Source organism: Octodon degus, unplaced genomic scaffold (assembly GCF_000260255.1).
Source record: "Octodon degus isolate 3935 unplaced genomic scaffold, OctDeg1.0 scaffold00120, whole genome shotgun sequence".
NCBI lineage: Eukaryota > Metazoa > Chordata > Mammalia > Rodentia > Octodontidae > Octodon > Octodon degus.
The window spans coordinates 8,424,636-8,443,831 of record NW_004524696.1 but is presented as its reverse complement, the minus strand read 5'-3'; the positions used below and the strand labels follow the sequence as shown (position 1 = coordinate 8,443,831).

Below are 19,196 nucleotides of genomic sequence, written 5' to 3'. Positions count from 1 at the left end.
TGAAATGCCACCCACAGAGGTATCCAACCCTATGAGGAATGAGACCATCATTCATGCACCAAAATCGAAAGCAGTGCAAGGGATAGTCAGGTACAACAGGATTTGGTCCCTGTGTCCTCAAAAGGATGCTGGGATTGGGCCCACAAACTCCCCTGCTGAGTGCAGTTTATGAGTGTTGGTCCTGCTTCTTTTCTTTGTTGATTAAAGCCTAAATCTCTCACATGCAATTAAACACATTCTGTCAGTCCATGGATGCTTTGGAAGGCTCTGATATCATAGATAGAAAGCAAAGATTAAGTTGGACACAAAATGTTCCTCAGGGAGCAAGCATTTCAGAGCTGGCATCTTTTAGCACTGCTGGATATTAATGGCATATTATTGCAGGTAACAACACTGACATTATCCTCTCCCTGGGGCAGCACACTTATGAAAAGGGAGAAAGCTTCTTGAAATGAGGCCATTAAAAGGGAGCATAGCTTGTTGGTGGTAATTAAATGTCGCATGTGCACACTACCATGGCCCACCCCCATCCCCACAGTGCCAGCCCCAACTCAGGTTTGTGGTTTTTGTTTTGTTTTGGTTTGGTTTTTTGCAGTGCTGGAGATTGAACTAAGGACCCTGTGCTTGCCAAGCAAGTACTTACTCTACTGAGCTATCTCCCTGGCTGCCCAACCCAGATTTTCACAGGCTGCCTAAAGAGCCTCTTCTTGGGTTGTGGGTACTTAGAGCATAGTGTCAATGCTCAGACAAAACAAGATTTAAAAAAGTGACAGAACTTGCTAAGTCTCGGATTCCACGTTCAGGAGCTGGAGTTCCTAAGCATTAATGCTTCTCCACTCACGATGGGGTGCATCTTGACAGGTCCATCCCAAGTTGAAAATATCCCAAGTCAAAATACACTTAGTACAACTGACTCGCCAAGCATGGCAGTTCCGTATCACTCACCTTAAATGCACACAGACATATCTGGGTTCAGCGGTGCACACTTACCATGCCAGCAGTCTGGGAGACTGAGGCAAAAGGATGGCAAGTGCTAGCATAACCTGAGCAATTTACTGGTAGTGACTGAGTGACATCCAGTCTCAAACTTAAAAAGTTAAAAAAAAAATCCAAAACCTTAGGGTTATGACTCACTGCAATGGTGCTGCATTCAATCTCCAGTACTGAAAAAAGTGTTTGGACTCTGGCACTGGACTAAATCATAGAGCACAAAGGTCTGTATCACAGAATCACAGAACTCACTGAGTATGTATCGAAACTGAGAAACAGAATGGTTTTGTAGGTCACCAATAATAGTTCATGGACATTTAAGTGGGGTTTTTGAGGCAGGAGATTAGGATGCAGCAGACTGGCTGGGGAGGTGGGCATGACCTAGTGATCGCAAAACCCCAGGATTCATGCTAAGAACAGTTCCCAAAGCCCTGTACATGGGCTTCTTGACAAAAGTCCACATGTTTTGGGTAGGATGGCCCATTCCTGAAGTCATCTCGAAGAATGGGAAATACAAAAAGGGTAGTCCAGTGGACTAAAGCACCTGCAAGCAGGCGCAGGGGCCGGGATTGGATCCCCATCGCCTGCCGTGCCAGCCCCATCCCCCCGCTTCTCCCCTGGGACGTACTGAGCCGGCCATTGGGATGGTGTGGTGGTGCACTCCTGTAATCCCAGCTCTTGGGAGGCTGTAAACAGGAGAATTACTATGAGTCCGATCTAGTAGTGAGACCCTGAACACCCTGTAGACCCTTGCCTAAAAATACAAAAAAGAAAAAAAAAAGGATAGTCCCCACTGAGCTGTCCACCCTGGTATCCTCTCTCAGCAGCCTGCTCTCACTGATAGAGAAAGTACTTAATTTCCTACTTTTACTTGGCCCAAATTTGCTCTGTTAGAGTCTGTTTCTTTAATAAAATTTTGCTACTATCTGTAATTGTCTTTTATTTGTTTTGGGGTTTTTTAGACAGGGTCTTACTCTGCAGCTCAAGCTAAACTTGAACTCACTATGTAGTAAAGACTGGCTTGGAACTCAGAGATCCTCCTGCCTCAGTCTCCTGAGTGCTAGGATTATACATGTGCTGCCACACCCCGCTTTTTGTGCTTATCCTAATCCATTCTTTTTTTTTTTTTTAAGTGGGTTTTTTTTTCCATAATTTTATTGAGAAACAAATAGCAATGAGACAGTTTCAAACCAAATCAGTAGGACAGTTTCAATAATTAATACATTGCATACATTCTTCCTAGTGGTTAATTGCTGTACAAGATGCGGACATGATATTCTATTTACAAACACCATTAGAACAAATCCCTCTATTCATTAAGAGAATGTAACTATATATCTATTCTAACCATTTTGAATACACAGATACAGAATGGACATTCATCTGTATCCCCTTTCCTAATCCATTCTTTGTTGAAGACAGAAAGAACCTAGAAATCACTTCTAGGAGACTCCAACACTCTAAAGCCTGGTAACAGTTTCTGTAAAAAACTGTGGTGAAGTTGGAGCATGAAACCAAGCTAAGTTGAAGACTGTGTGTATGACACCTACATTCTGAGTAACTGTGCGGGTTGGAGACAATGTGAACACTGAAAACAGTCTGGGCCCAGAAGGTCCTTGGATTTTAACTTGGACAGTTTCCAAAGGCTTCTGTGCTGAAGGTCAGTCCAGGTGGTGGCGCTGGAGGAGGTGGTAGAGCTGCAGGAGGTGGGGCCTACCTGGAGGAAGTCCCCCCGCTCCCTGTCTCCTCTCCATCCCTCCCTCTCCTTTCTCTTCTTCCCTCTCTCTTCCTCCCCACCTGCGCTGTCCCCTGATATGAGTCACTTCGCTCACCTCACCACAGGGCCAAAAGCAATGGAGCCAGCTAACCATGGACTGAAATCTCTGAAACCACGAACCAAATGAAAAGCTAACTTCAATAACGGAACTTAGAAAAAATGGGGTATACCGATGAATGTCCATTTTGCATCTGTGTATTCAAAGAGGTTGGGATAGATATATAGTTGCATTCTCTTAATGAATAGAATGATTTGTTCTAATGGGGTTTGTAAATAGGATCACAAGTCCGCATCTTGTACAGCAATTAACCACTAAGAAGAATATATGCAGTGTATTATTTGTTGAAACTGTACTTCCGATTTGATTTGAAACTGTCTCATTGCTGTTTATCAATAAAACTTTGAAAAAAAAATGAAAAGCTAACTACCATGGCCTCCAATAAATGTTAGCATGTTCACAGGAACATGCGCATACACCTTTTAAAGTGCATTGGACTGGTTCCTGGCCCTCTCACTAAGATCAAGTGTGGGATCCTCTCTTAACAGAACATCTGATCCATCCTGTCTCAAGATGCCATAAGATGACATACTCATGGACAGGAACCTAGAAATCGCTTCAAGGAGACTCCAACACTCTAAAGCCTGGTAACAGTTTCTGTAAAAGCTATGGTGAAGTTGGAGCATGAAACCAGGCTAAGTTGATTTGGGAACTTAGGAGCTGGAATTGGAGCTGACTGTGCCCACGCCACTGTGGGCCTGACATTGTGACTCCCAGGTGGACACTGGGCAAAGTCTACTGAAATTCATTCTGGGTCATCTTCTCGCTTCACAAAAACAAAATTCAGAGGGGGAAGAGTTGATGCTATGAAGACTTCAGTCTTAACAATTTAGAAGAAAAAGGATTCCAGAAGATGATCTCATAATAAAAATCCAAAGAAAAAACCAGAAGCAAAACTGAACATTATTTCTTGAAAAGACAAACAACAGCAACAACAAAAAGACAAAACTGGCAGGATGGATGAGAAAAAGACAGGACAGAGGAAATAGGGCTGGAAAGAGATGCAGCTATAGATACAGCAGAAAGACTTCATAAAAAACACAGTGGATGGACAACTTTATGCTCTGTGAAGAAAAATATGGGCATAATACTTTAGGACAAAATATGCAGTACTGCAGTTCACGTAGGTAGAAACCCTAGCCTCATTGCCTGCAAGTGTGACATCATAAGTTTAATTCCAGGCGGAGAAACAATAAAAGAAGCCCTAGCGTGGTGCTATGGGCATGCTTGTAGTCTCAGGATACTGATGCAAGAGGATTACTTGAGCCCAAGAGTCTGGGGCCAGCCCGAATAACAGTAAGATCCCACTTAAAAAAGAAAAAGAAAAAAAAAAAGCAGTAGAAACTCCAAATACATTTGTTATCACTGAAGAAATAGAAGCAGTAGTTAAGTCTGTTTTTCTCCAGAAACATAAAATAAATGATCTAGAGATGTCTAGCAAATAGTCAAGGGATAAAATAATCCTAGTTTTATACAAATTCCAGTCACCTCTGAGTGGGAAGGATGAGGATGCGATCAGAGAGATGAGAAAGGTTAGATGGGGGACAGTGTCTAGGTGTTTGTGTGTCCACACATGTCCACACATGCACAGGTATGTGTAGCAGAGGGGCAGGGAACTGGAGCAGAGACAAGGAGAATTTATAGCCTGAGAACACAGCATTCATAGGAATTCTCCCCTCCTGCAGCCCCTCAAAGGGACACATGTCCAATTACATGGGGCTGGGGCCCTAATCCCCACCACTGTCCCCAGGTGGGGACCACTCTGATCCTGCAGGTGCAGTGGACACTGCACTATGTGACTCTGAGGTGATGTCACAGAGGACGGTCTCAGCTGGCTCCTCTTCTCAGGAGGTCCAGGGGTCCCATGTGGGCTTTCTAGTCACTGCCAGCAGGGGCCACTGGTGGAGGCTTGTGTGGTTCAGCCCAAGCCGGCCTGCTTCCTCCTGCTGAGGGAGGAGGACTCATCTGTGATGAGTCCTGCCCCATAGACACCATGGGGAGTGATGGGATCTCATTTCCACCACTGTTTTGGTGTGCCCTGTTCTGAGAAGACATTGTTCCTACATTAAGCAAGGAGGAGCACCTGGAGCAAAGGAGCCAGCTGTTCCAAGCGGCCATCCAGCATGTGAGCCACCGGTGCACCCACAGGTCCACCTGCCACTGTGAGGGTGGCACCAGTGCAGTGCCTGTGCAGCGGGCCTACCTGGCTGGCTCAGCAGAGGGGATGGAATCAGCGGGCAGAGAACCCACCTTCCCACCAGAAAGCACCCCTGTGGCTACAAGCTCACTCCATGATAGCAGGAATATATATTTGGTTTTTGTCCTGGATCTGTACTGCCCAGAACTCCACTAGCACATAGTAGGTGCTCAGTAAAAACATTTAAATTTAGATTAAATGAATTCATGAGTGCAGAAGAAGCAGGTTCGGGTTGGGGAGGTGTTATAGAAATTGAAGGTACAGGCTGAAATTCTGAGGCTGAAGTCACCTTGATGCCATGAGAGAGAACAGCTGGAGGACAGTGGGGAGCAAGGCTGAACATGCAGCAGGCAAGGGTGGGCAGAGCTGGGGAAGAACTAGGCTTCAGTCTGCCCTGCATCCTCACAGGTCCTGTGTAGATGAAACTCTGGTTCTCAAGGCTACCTTATTTTATTCAACATCCCAGAATGTTTGGGAGCACCCTGTGTTATGATAACAGGCACCTAACAGCTCTCTGAGGCATAGTGATCACATGCACATTTAACGCCTTTATGTTTTGTGTCCCCCCCAAAAGGCTCATACACTCATGAGGTAGTTTCTAGAATTTGTGTTTAATTCATGATCCAACCCTAGGATTATGGGTGTGAGTGCTGTTCCTGCCCTGGGTGAGTAATCTGCGTCACAGTTGTAAGGAGTGGAGAGAGGCTTGCCTCTGCTGCTGGAGCCACTTCCCACCTCCCCCGACCCTTGGCTTTTTCTTTGATGTTTTCCACCACCAGGAGCTGCTGCCCTCTGCCATGTGCCACTCTGTGTTGGAGCCAGCTGAGTATGGACTGAAACCTCCACTAACTGTGAGCTACATAAACCTTTTTTCTTCCTTAATTCTGGTGTTAGATATTTTGTCCCAGCAACTAGAGAAGAATAACCAAGACAATGCCTAAGAAGTCAGAGGCACAGGAAGGTCGGGCAGCCTGCTCGGTTACTCAGGGAGGGGCTAGCCACCCCTCCCACCCCTGCAGCCTGCACACTGAGCTGATATTGGTAATTTTAACTTCAGGGCCAGGGAAGATGCATCTACAGGTGACAGACAGAACAGGCCAGGTAGCCACAAGGCCTCCTCCTTTCTTCTCCATTGGGCTGCTGCACTGTGTTCCCAAAAAGGTGTGGCTCAGCTCTGGGCACCTGTGAACAGGACTTTATTTGAAAACAGGGCCTTTTTAACTGTATCAGGATTGGGACACTGTGACGGTGGTGCTGACCCAGTGTCCTAATCAGAGGAGGAGACACAGTCACCAGCAGAATCCAGAGAGGTGGAGAAGGGGCCTCTCTGAATGCCTGAGATAGCCTGACCCTGCTTAGTCCTTGATTTTGGACTTCTGGTTTACAGAACATAAGAAGATAACTCTCTTGTTTTAAGTGGGACAGTGTATACAACTTGGTTGCAGCAGTCCCAAAACACCAACATGAGATTAGGGTGATTATAACTTTCCATCCAAGCAGAAGGCAGATGGTATCCTTGCTACACAGCAAAAAGGAGGAGACCAGCTGATTGTGTCCCTGTGCCAGCCCCTCTGACACCACTCTGTATTACTGGCTGTGTTTTCATCGTGAAGAAACCAAGGAGGACTGGTTTGTGGGAATTCCAAGCGCACCACTCCCTCTGTGAGGTGCTGGGGTTCTATTTGCCCAGGGCCCCTTCCTGGAGAAAGTCAAACAGCCCGAGGAAAACTACTTTATTTAAATCTGTCTGAACAATAAAATAATCAAGTAGCTCTGGAACCCTCAAGCAGTTTGCATTAGATTGTAGCTTAATGAAATCACAGTCTGTCATCTTGGAGCCCGACTCAGGCAATGTACCTTGTCACCCTCTTCCCCAGAAGCAGCTGGTACAAAGGAACCACAGCAAGTGGGCTTCCTTGCATAGAAATGCAGCCTGGCAGAAGCAGAGAAAGCCTTCACCACCCTGTCATGATGGTCCCTGGTGAGACAAAGACGAAGACAAGCTGCTAGGATGCACTACTAGTAACAATTCCGTTTTCTAAATGGAAAACTCTAATCATCTTATTTTTATTAATGGAAGCATTCGATGCCAAAAAGATGAAGATAATTTTAAACACTCAGATTTTTCTAAGTGTATGAAATTTCCCTTTTATTTCATCACTATGCTAGTTTAAATGTGTTTCTCTGTTATTGTTCTGATACAGCTACTTGGGATAGTTAAGTCATCCCTAACCTATGGCTTTATTACTGACTTTGAAACAAAATAAACACAATTACACATGACTAAACTTGTACATGAGTGGAATAAGAAAGTCCTCAGATGATGCTTAGGGGTGTTAGTAACCATCAAGATTATGTTCCTGGAGGACTTGTGAATTGTGAAAAATTGTGAAGTTCAGATATGGTCAAAAAAAGTGCCTATAAATGCCTATTTGTTTAGTTTAATCCTTGAATATGCTATGTATCCCTGGTTATATAATTTAGTTTAATAAAATACTGCAGTAATAAAGCCTTAGAAGGCACAGGGCATTTTGTTGGCATGTTAGGGCTCTAAGAGCTTTAAAAAGAACAAAATCAAGAACACGAGATAACCACATGCAGTAGAACAACCTGTTACGATGCGGACAAGCTGGTACATCCGCTGGGAAAGGATTCTAGGGTGGCAGCCAACCAGCAGCAAGAACTGGATGGCCATCAGACTGGCTACTTGCAAACCTCCCCCAAAAAAAAGAAATTGCAAGAGTTTCCACAAACAATATTATTTCTAAGGAAAACTCTGAGAAGTCACAAACTCTGAACCACAACCTCACGGTTGCATGGGACTCTAAGGCAGGTAAATCCTGGGCACTGGGTTTTTCATCCACACAGATCACATGGCTGGGGCTATGTCAGCAATGCCGTTCTGTCGCTGCTGACTGACACCCTCACGTGCAGGTGAGCCACAGTTGTTTAACCTTTCATGAGCTGAGGAACACTGCGGTTATTCCCAGTATTTACTATTATGAACAAAATCTGCTATGAACATTTCCACACAGGTTTTTCCCCAATGGGTAAAGAAAATATTTTTATACATTGTTTTTCTGTTTTCTTTTTTCATGTCAAATAGGTAATGTGCTGACCCAGCAGGGTCTGAAGGGAGGCATATTTCACACACAGGCCATGAACACCCAGCACCAGGCTCTCACATGAACCAACGGTCAAGTTTTTATATCTGACAAAAGCCCAACTTTCTCTGCCTTTGTGGAACAGTCACTGCATACTTAGGTGGTGCTGTTTTGCGCTGTGGAGGATAGAACCCAGGGCCCTGCGCACGCTAAGCAAGGTCTCTAACCATGAGCTGCATTCCTAGCCTACACGCTTCATTTTTAAAGAAACTACCAAATTGCTTTCCAGAGTGATAGCACGGCTCTGTATCCCCACTGGTGATGCACAAGAGGCACAGCTTCTGGCATCAGCAGCAGGGAGGCTCACTATGTTTTAAATTTAGAAGGACACTGAACTCTCATTGAGTAATCTACCCTTCTGACCTTCAGCAACTTGATTCATCTTGCTTCTCCATGTGGAATGGGTCCACCTGTGGAGTTTTCATTTAGGTTATTGTATTTTTCAGTTCTAAATTTTCCATTTGGTTTGTTGTATCTTCTCTTTCTTTGTAGAAACTTTTTTTTTTTTTTTTGTCTTTTTGAGACAGGGTCTCACTATGCAGATCAGGCTGGCCTTGAGCTCATTCTGTAGCTCAGGCTGGTCTCAAATTCTCAACGATCTTCCTGCCTCAGCCTCCTACATGCTGGGGTTACAGGTGTGCACCACCACACCCAGCTGCAGAAACTATTTCTTCACACTCCCACCCATTTATAGTTAGTCATTACAAAATTTCTACAATGGCTGCTGCAAATGTTGGTCTGGTGATTGTAGAGAACTTGTCATCTTGACTTGGTATCCATTGACTGTCCCTTTGCACTCCGCAACACATCTTCCTGACTCCTGGTACGATGACTAATTTTCCACTGAGACCTCGATGTCTGGGTGCCCCTCAGCCCTTCTACTGGCTGGCTCACGTGGACACCTTAGGCACTGTCTGGTACCAGGTCCTGCACTGAGCCTCTGAGGTCACCAAAGGAGAAGGCTCCTGCTCTCAACAGCTCTTCACTGATTCCCAGGAGAGGAGATCTTGTTCCCGGTACCCACTGAGGTGGCACCAGGGGTGTGGCATCATTATCCCTGCACTGAGGGGAAACCCGACTTCCTCAGGCCTCCCTGTCTACACCCCTGGGGAAGGCAGGGTTAACTGTGGACTGCTGAGTGGGGACACAGTCAGGCTTCCTGCTAAGCCCACCCTGGCTCCAGCCAGAGGCTGGTTGGGACATTCAGTCTCACGATGGAGGATGACTGAGCCACTCGCACCTGTCTGTATCATCTATGCTTTCACACAAGACGCTTCCACTTACTCAGTTGTCTGTCGGTGAGAATGACATTCTGTGAAAGTTTGTTTCTTTTAGACTACTGTGGCCAAACAGATTTGGGTTTTGTTCTATAATTCACAGTTTGCGATTTCTCACTTCCCAAACACAGCACTAACAGCGTGGGTGTTGAAAGGAAACAACAATTAGAATGGCAACAAAAATTCTCAGAAACTGTACCAGTCAAATCAAACTACAACAAAAGGGGCTCACTGTTAGATCTTAAGTGCTTAACTACAGGGCCTGAGAAACACTGAAATATTGTGGCAGAGAAAAGTCAATAAAATGTCCTTCCTTCATTACCAGATTTAAGGAAATTCAGCTCCCATTTCATCCTAAGCCTGGAGGCAGCCCTGGAGCAGAAACAGCCAGGTCACCTTCCCACACCTTTATGTTCCAACCACTTTTAGATCTGGCTGAAGACAGTGGGTTGGAGGTGACGGTAGTTGGAGGAGTTGCACGGGGTAAGGCCATAGGACAGACATCACCTGTTTTTTCTTTGTTGATTTCTGACTGTTTATTAGCATGACGATTACCTGCATCATGGGGAGGTGATATACATGCGTCACCTTTCGTTAAGAGCACACGTCTAGCTGTGAGCCACTGTGAGGGCAGCCAGTGCTGTGCTAAAAGGGTTCCTCCACGTAGGGGAGATCCTGGGCTGAGTCAGAAGCAGGCTTGGCGGCTTCATATCTGCCTTGGACTCTGCGTAACAACCTCTTGGGTCCACACGGGTAGACCAAAGTAGTAGCCCAGAGGGTTCCTCCAGATACAGACTTTCTAAATAGCAGAGATGGCTGTGAAGGAAGTATAGGATTGGAGAAACAGAAAGTGAGTACAAACACAATGGAGAGGAAAGCAGAAATGTCAGAGAGAGGCCTGGCAGCCAAGGAGGCATAGGTGAAGAAGGGAAAGGGAGGAAGAGCCTGTGAGGCAGGGCAGGAGGGGCAGCAGAGCATGGTGATGGTAAGGGATGAGGCCTAGGAAGTCGGGAAAGTGGCGTGCGTGAGAGCAGGCCTGGGAACGCTATCCTGCCCAGGGATGCTCAGCTGGGAAGGGGCCTGTTAGGGGGAATTTTGATCACCTGTCCAGCCCTTTCTACATATTTGTTCCTAGGTCTGCAAGATACCTCAGAGGACTAAAGTACCTGCTTAGGCAAACATAGGCAAGCACAGGGACCGAGATTTTATCCCCGGCATCACATGTCATGCCAGCCTCCCCCCCACCCCAGGGTGGGCTGAGCCAGCCAGAGTCCAGGAATAGTGGCACAGGCCTGTAATCCCAGCCCTGGGGAGGCTGAAAACAGGAGGATCACCGTGAGTCTGAGCTGCATAGTGAGACCCCGTAACAACCAAATACACACACACACACACACACACACACACACACACACACACGTTCCTGACTGATGTGGATGTGCTGTCACTCCAGCAGCAGGAGGAGGCAACAGTTAAGGAATACGGCTGCTCCAAGCTTCCATGCTCCAGAAAGCACCAAGAGTTACAAGACAATCACTTTCCGCAGGTAGGGTAGAATGGGGACATATGTGCAAGTCTGAAGGGCCCTCTCTCACTATTCACCATGCTGCCCACCCGCCTCCCTTTTTTTTTCTTTTAAGTAAAATAGCTATTTATTCAGCTTCTTGTCATGCCAAAATGTTCTGCACATATACCACTATAATTAGCACACTCTCTGTAACAGGCAAAATTGTACATCAAATTCTATGTCATATTACCTGATTATATAAAAATATAAAATGAAAATGATTTAACAATTCCTCTTAACATTTCTAGTAATTCAGTAAGAGATGTGAGGCATAAAACCTTAGTAAAATATGACACAAGAGCAGTAATACAATTCTCACTTCAATTTAACTTGTCATAATTTGTTATGAATATATAAAGACAACAAACTTTTAAAACATTGTATTTACTAAGATTCTGGCAACAGCTTTATGTAACACGATATAGCATACCAGATCTGCCACTCAACTTGTTTGTAAGTCTCAGCTTCAATATGAAGCTGTTTAAAACAAAAACTCAAAGCCTGCCTTTTACATGCTAAATATCTTGGCAAGGGTGACTTTCAACATAGTAATGAACTTGAGACAGTACAAATAAGAGTTAACAAAACTAAACATTGCAGTCTGAACAACATTCATACAAAAAAATGAAGTAGCACTTTTTTTTATACTGTTAAGTTTTAACCAGTCAATACAATTTTATGTAATCATTGGTTACATAAAATTGTATTGACTGGTTAAAACTTAACAGTATAAAACATGCATTTTAGAATCTTTAACTATTAAGTTCAAAAACTGCCAGTGCCTATATGAAACAATTCCTTTCCAAAGCTGAAACACAGTCAAAAATTAATTTAAATGACATAACACATTCTAAAGCTAAAAAGCATTCTGTTTTTGTTGATGTGGAGGTATAAACTCAGAGCTTTGGGGCTTTCTCATGCCGCAAAGGGCTATTTCTCTGGTTCACTCAAAGCAGCAGATGACAAAGTCCACAGATGCCATTGAGCTCAACAAAGGGCAAGAGGGCTCATACCCAGCTCTGACCTCCCCAGGAAGCATGTGTGTCCACAAAAGTAGGAGGTGTGAGGACCAAAGGCACACTATTCTGCTAGCTAAAGAGATAGCAAACCACCCCTCCCTCCACCCTAAAAGCTACTTCCCGAGGTAAATAAAAAGTATACAAGGGGGGAAAATTAAGATATGCTTATCTACAGAGTAAGGATTTCAAATATTAATGTAATCCCTACTTTTAAAAAATTAGCTAGAGTCATCTGGCCATTTCTGATTACATCTTAAGATGTATCCAGATTCATTTCTATTGATAACTACATACTTCTAGTCAAAAATATTAGCTTTCTTCCCAAATATTTTAACCACAAGTGCGACTGCAGTGTGTTATCTCCGAGGTTATCATGCAGTGGAGGAGAAAAAGTAGATCTTCAAGCAGCAAGCAATAATGATGGCCCTGTTACATAGCGGCATTGGAGTGCTTATTGAATAGTCCAGGAATAATTCCAAGAACAAGAAAATCCTTGCATGTTAGTAAATATATCATAACTTCACAGCTGAAATTTCTTTAGACATTGTACTTTATTCATAGGGGAGTCCTGGTTTTTGTTTATGTTATGGTGACTCAGGACTTGAACTAGCAGCTTTCTTTTTCTTCTTACTGTATTTCTTATGCTTCTTTTTCTTTTCTTTCTTTTTTTGTTGCTTTTTTCGTTCTTCACTGCTTTTCTTCTTTTTTGTTCATACCTCTTCAGTATGATCTGATTCTGACAAGGCCTCAGATGAAGGTGGTTTATCTTCAGGATACATCTTTCTTTTCTTGGTAAATCTTTACTGTCCTTTTCTTTCTCGGTTGCATCCTTTGACTTCTTTTTCTTTTTTAAACTATCCTTACTCTCTGACTCAGTTTCTGACAGGGAGCTTTCAGAAGATTTATATGAATGGTTCTTCTTTTCCTTTCTCCTTTTTGCTGGCTTCTTTTCCTCATCCTCAGAATCTGAAGAACTGCTGGAAGAATCAGAGCTCGATGAAGATGATACCTATCAGATTTCTTCTTTTCTTTCTTCTTTTTCTACTTTTTTTTGATGAGCTCTCATTTCCACTTAAATTTTTCTCTGTGCTTTTCTAGTTCTTTCTTCCAATTCTCATTCATTTTTTCTTCAAATTTGGCCTAAGCCTTAGAGCTTTTCTTTTTCTTTTCTAGTTGCTCTTTCACTTCTTCCCATGTAGGCCTGGGTGGATTCAGAAAATCCTGGATGGTAGGCCCTGAAGACTGGATTGGACCTCTTTTTTTTTTTTATTTTTATTTTTGGCAGAACCAAGGATTGAACTCAGGCCCTTGTGCTTGCCAGGCAAGCGCTTATTCCACTGAGCCATCTCCCTGGCCCCTGGATTGGACCTCTTGATCTGGCCATTGCTGTTGGATTCAGGTATTCCACCGATTGTCCCATTTCCCCATGGTGCCTGACAGAGTGCCCAATTAAGAATGTGAAAGCCAGACCAGGCTACAGAAGCCCCCACCCACCCTTAATACAAACTATGCATGAAACTTTGGGTCATCTCTCCTAAAATATGGCCTCTGCAGTCTCACAAGGCACCCAGGAATTGTCCTGGGGGACCTGTAATCAGGAGGAAGTCCACCCTTTGATTCTTTCTCCTATCGTGTTAGTCAGCTTTCTGTCACTGTGACTTAACAGCTGAGTAAAGCCAATGTAACTGAGGAAAAGGTGTTGTTTTTGGTTCATGGTTTCAGAGGCCCCAGTCCACGATCAGCCAGCTATTGCTTCGGGGCCTCTGGTAAGGCAGAACATCATGGTGGAGGGGCTTGGCAGAGAGAATCCACTCACTCCATGGTAGCAAGGAAACAGAGGGAGAAGGGGCCAGGGGCGAGATATGTCCTTATAAGTTATGCCCTAGTGACTGACCTCCCCGCAAGGCCCTACCTCCTAGCAGCCCATTTAGCTGTGAACTCATCAGTGGATTATCTATCGATGAAGCCAGTGCCCTGATGGTCCATTCATCTCTCAGAAGCCCCATGTGTGAGCATCTGGGCCTTCTAGGTAATGGTTTTAGATTCAAACCAAAATGGCCATGTTGAAACTTCTTTCATATTTGAACACTAGCTATCAATTATCTAACCTAGGGACTAAGCACCTGTTATGGTTTGTGTCTAGTTGTCCCCCCAGAGCCTCATGCAGTCATACAGACTTCTAGACTTTGTGATTAATTCATGATCCACTACTGGGATTATGAGTATAAATGCTTCTGGGATTATGGGTGTAAATGCTGCTGGGATTATGGGTGTGAGTGCTATATCCTGCCTGAGGCAGATAGCCTGCATGCAACATAAGGGAAAAAGACTTGCTCTTTGTTGCCACTACTCCTCCCACTTGCTCTTGCTGTTTTGATGTTTTCCACTGCTATGAATTGCTGCCCTCTACCATATGCCACTCTGCTGTGGAGCCAGCTGAGTATGGACTAAAGTCTCCACTTACTGTGAGCTAAATAAACCTTTCCTTCCTTAATTTTGAGTGTTGGGTATTTTGTCCCAGCAATGAGAGAAGAGTAACCAAGATAGTGCCTTTACAGGTACCCTTGATTTATCATACCTTAAATGAGATGGTATAATTTAAAGACAACCTTTCAGTTTTCTCTGTGGGCTGTAAGCCCTCACTAGCAATGTGTTCCTTAGCCACAACTGGGTTCCCTGAGCTCCCCTTTTCCAATGGCATCATCTTGTAAGAGCTCTGCCAATGATGGCCCAACTTCTCCTGAAATGATATGACAAAGTCTGCGTGTAGACTGTGACTGGCTACATGCTTCTCACAGAAGCCAACAAGCATCTCCTCTATTCCTAACACATGAGTAACCTCTAGCCACCTGGGTTGCACTAGAGCTCTGGGACTCTGAAAGTGCTGATGGTGGTGTGGTCCCCCGTTAGGAGTGCCTACTTCAGGGAGACATTTTGCATTTATCTCACCCCCTGCTAAGTGCATCACTGTGACCTGTGCCTTTCTCCTAGCAACATTTTTATCCTCTGAAAAAGTGGTCTACAAGTGCAGGGTTCTGACAAGACAAATGGAAGCATAATGGCTTTCCAGAATTGGTTCCTGCACTTTCTTTCTCTGTGTATCCCATTAACAACTAAGACAAGAGATTCAGGACTATCACACCAGAGAATGGAACAACTATTTCCCCCAGCTAGACCCATACTCAGTCTTCCTGACTACCTTTCACATTCTTGTTTTAAGAAAAGGGAGCTTTCTGGGCCCTGCACCGTGCTCTCTGTTCTGGATTGCATGCTCCCAGGGCAGGTCCTCTGGAACTCCCCCAGTCCACCTTCTTACTGCCTTTCCACCACTCTTCCCTGCCTCCCTGGCTCTCTGTTCTCTATAGATAAACAGAAGTTCAGTCAAGGTGCTCTCTTCCCTTGCAGCCCCACTAGCACACACCTATGTCTCATCCCTCTCACTCCAAGGACAGCCTCCACCCCCTCCTGCTCCCGTTGAGCTCTTCCATACCCGTCCACACCAGCTCATGGGCCATGGTCTGTGTCCCTGATCCAAAGGTCTTTTCTACATTCATTCCTTCTCAATGCACATGCAGAGCACCCATGTGGAACCCTCTCAGTGTGTGCTCTGCTGGTCCACCCAGCCTGTTCCTCCTTGCTCCATCTTCAAGGTACCTCTCTGGTCTTGTCTGTAGATCCGCTTGCTTCTGCCTACCTCCTGCATTTCTCTAGCCAGTGTCTTGAATGCCAAGTTAAATGTGTCCAGACTGACATGTGCCCTTCTCTCCCTTAGAGGAGCAAGTTCCCCACTGTCTTCCCCTCATGGTTGTGGTTCTTGTGAGCAGCAGTAAGTATCACTATTTGGGGTCCTCATTTCCCAGGTGACTCAGTGGTCACCTGTCATCAGAAATGCCTCACACAGAAGATCTCATCAGATGACACTTCCCACCTAACATGTATCATGGAACCTTCTTGGACAGATGCTCCCCAGGACTGAAGCTGAACTAGCTAGTTGAGAGTATTCTGCCTGTACGGCTATAGGTGTTGGGCTGCCACATCAGGACCAAAATAAAGCAGAGGCTGAATTTGTGCCCTGGAATATTTTTCTTCAATATAACTTTGTTTTTCTGTTTCTGGTTTCTACAAACTCAGAAACCGCAAAACGTTCCCCTAATGCTGTAACATCAGGAAGGTTTTATACTGCAGGGGCTCTTGCATGTGTGAAAATGGGCTATGGAGTTACCCACTCATATGCCCATCAGGAGAAGCCTCCCCAAACCAGTGTCCTGGGCCAGAAAGTGGGAGCAGATCTGGTGGCTGCAGAGCCAGGGCAGGCCCTTCAGATGTAGACTGGGGGCTCAAGTATCTGAGTGCACTGTGACTGCATGGCTCTGTTTCACAAATAAGAATATTGTCACACTACAAGAACAACAAGACTGCACAGAATTGACTAGATGCAAAAGCACTGGTCAAGGCAATATTAGTCTTCAGGCTGCTGCTGACTCCCAGTAACCAACTCTCCTGAGGAACAAGGCCCACACGTGATGCAGGGTGAGGGGATAGGCACTTAACCTGGACACCAGGGAGTAACGTGAGAATGTGCACGTGCACACACACACACACACACACACACGAACATATGCACATGTTCATTTGTATACAGGTGTCCCTGCACATACTTAAGTACCTCTGTATCCCTGTATGTTTAAGGGTTTAAGAATATCATGTCCTAGTATAATTCTAACTAATTCTGTTCTAACACATAGGAAGAGAATTATAATTAGTACATTTGTATGCAAATATACTGTTAAGACAATTTTTCTTCTGCGAAGTAGTTATTTACATCAGCATTTTTGCTCTCGAGCCCAGAGCAGAGAGTTGGGTCCAGCCCACGACACTATATTTGAAAAGCCGAGGGCAGTTGGGGGGTGGAAGTGGGGACAGAGTGGAGGGTGGTACAGCACATGTTTCCAGGACCATGATCCAGGGAGGGGTTCAGTAGGCCCTCTTCTCCCCATTACTCCTCTCTGGACCCTGGTGACTCTCCCTCTGCCATGAACAAAAGCTCCTGGAAGCCCTGAATAATCCTTAAAGCCTCATCTCTGAAAGCAATGGAGGCTAGAGGCCAGGCCCTTGCTGGGCCAGGAGACACTGTCTATCCCAGCACTGCCAAGTCACCAGGACATTTAGATGTAAGGACACTGGCATTACCAGGAAAAAGTGAAAACTTAGCTTGGAATTCTCATCTATTCTGTGGTCCAGCCCACTTCTGCCATCAATGGAAGCAAGGAGTGTGTCCCACAAGACAAGCATCCTTGTGCCAGAAGGGTGCCTGGGCTAAAAATGACCAGGCACCAAGAGCCAGGTGACCACCTCTAGGTCAGGGTGGATGTCCACTGAGGGCCAGATGTGGCCTGAACTGGCCACCTGACTCTGCCAAGCTCCACCCAGTGGACCCTGTGTGGTCAAAACCCTGTTCCTAGAGGGAGGCAGGAGCTTCCCATGCAAGAAGCCAGAGTGCTCCCACTCTGGGAGGGAGCTGGCTAACTTCCTTACAGGCAGCCAGCAGCAAAACTGATCAGAAATTGAGAAGAACCCAAAACATTTTTCCAGGTAATTAAATTTGATTTTTTAATCATCACAATTCTTAAATTGTGGCTTCTTTTTCAAGTCAATTTTATTGAGCAAGTGATCCATCGTCTTGTGCCTTCAGCAACTTGTAACATGCATACTTAGTCTTTGGGGTTTAGCCTCATGCCTCCTTATGAAGCATCACACTGCACTGCGGCACGCAGATGTGGGTTACAGGTGACAGCACTGACCTAGCGGAATCAGGCCTGCTCTCTCAGAGAAGCCCCGTTATCAGCCTGGCTTCTAAAAGCGCTGCTGTCTCTCCCCAGGAGTGTCTCCTCTGTCCTCAAGCAGTCACTTCCCACCAACACCCCCTACTCCACTTTTCGCTTTGGTGCCCAGCACTCCTAGACTCAGCACAGCAACACACTCTCCCCTCATGGTCCTCCACCCCACACTGAGTGCCTGGCTGTCCTGACTTCCTCCTCTACCAGGTTCAGGCAGAGCAGGGAACCAAGGCCAAAAGTTGAAAATGATCTTGCGCACCTGAGAGACTTCCTCGGAGGCTTCCTCTTTTCCTGCAGGTGCCCTTCCACATGTTCCAACTGGGAATAATTCTGACACACAGAGGGTGATGCCATGTGTCTCTCCAAGGGCAGATGCACGAAGACACTTCCAGAAGGCAGGCTGTGCCCTAGCTGACAGTGCCCAGGGACAGGCATGGAGTGTCAAGGGATGCTTTCTTCTTTATGTTATTCTCTCCTGCATTTTCCCCTTGCTTTCAAGGAAGATACTAGTAATTTTAGTGACTAGAAAAAGGAATAAAATTATTTTAATTTTAGGGGCCAAAATACATCTCAGGTTCTTTAAGCTTTTTTTTTTTTTTTTTTGTGATACCAGAGATTGAACTCAGGACCCTATGCTTGCCAGGCAAGTGCTTATTCTACTGAGCTATCTCCCTGGGCCCACATCTCAGGTTCTTATGGGAGAATGAATTCCTATGATGTGACCAGTCAATGGATCTACTTGCACACTGTGTTTTTATTGATATTTGATATCTTGAATAGCATGTTCTGCAGATCAGATTGATGTTAATTGGCCCCCAGGATGCTGGCTAGGATCTCTTTGATTGCTAGGTCTGCTCCCAGAGGACAGCTGTCTATTAACTCCCAGGGCATAATTCTGCTTTTCATGCTGGCTGTTCTGTAACCAACAGGAAAAAAGGACAGAGAAGACCCTCATGTCATCTTCATGTGCCAGGATAAGCAAGTGTCTGGGACAGGTCATTTTGGGAACTGCAATCTTAAAATTCTAGGATAATAATATTTCCAAATTTCTATCATTTAAAAAGTTATATTTAAAATATTTAATTTTTGAAACAAAAGGGATTTAAACAATCATAAGAGACTTTTTCCAGCCCTCTGGGAAGATGCATTTAAAAACCTACTTGAGGGGCTGGTGAGATGGCTCAGTGGTCTAAAGCACCTACTTAGAACAAGTTTAGCAAAGCACAGGGACTGCGATTCAATCCCCCAGCACCACATGCCAGCCAGCCCCGCCCCCTGGTGGGCTGAGCTGGCCACACACACACACACACACA

General features: G+C 45.1%; 1 protein-coding gene, 1 non-coding gene and 1 pseudogene across 2 annotated transcripts in view; all 3 read right to left on the bottom strand.

Moving 5' to 3' along the window:
* The window catches only part of Kcng2 (potassium voltage-gated channel modifier subfamily G member 2), a 77,168-nt gene that overhangs the window by 39,171 nt on the left and 18,801 nt on the right, over positions 1-19,196 (bottom strand). The window lies entirely within an intron of this gene.
* Positions 8,119-8,220, bottom strand: LOC111812333. Its single transcript, XR_002817843.1, has one exon. It is a non-coding gene; the product is annotated as a small nucleolar RNA U13 (small nucleolar RNA).
* On the bottom strand, positions 12,631-13,466 carry LOC101581332 (annotated as a pseudogene).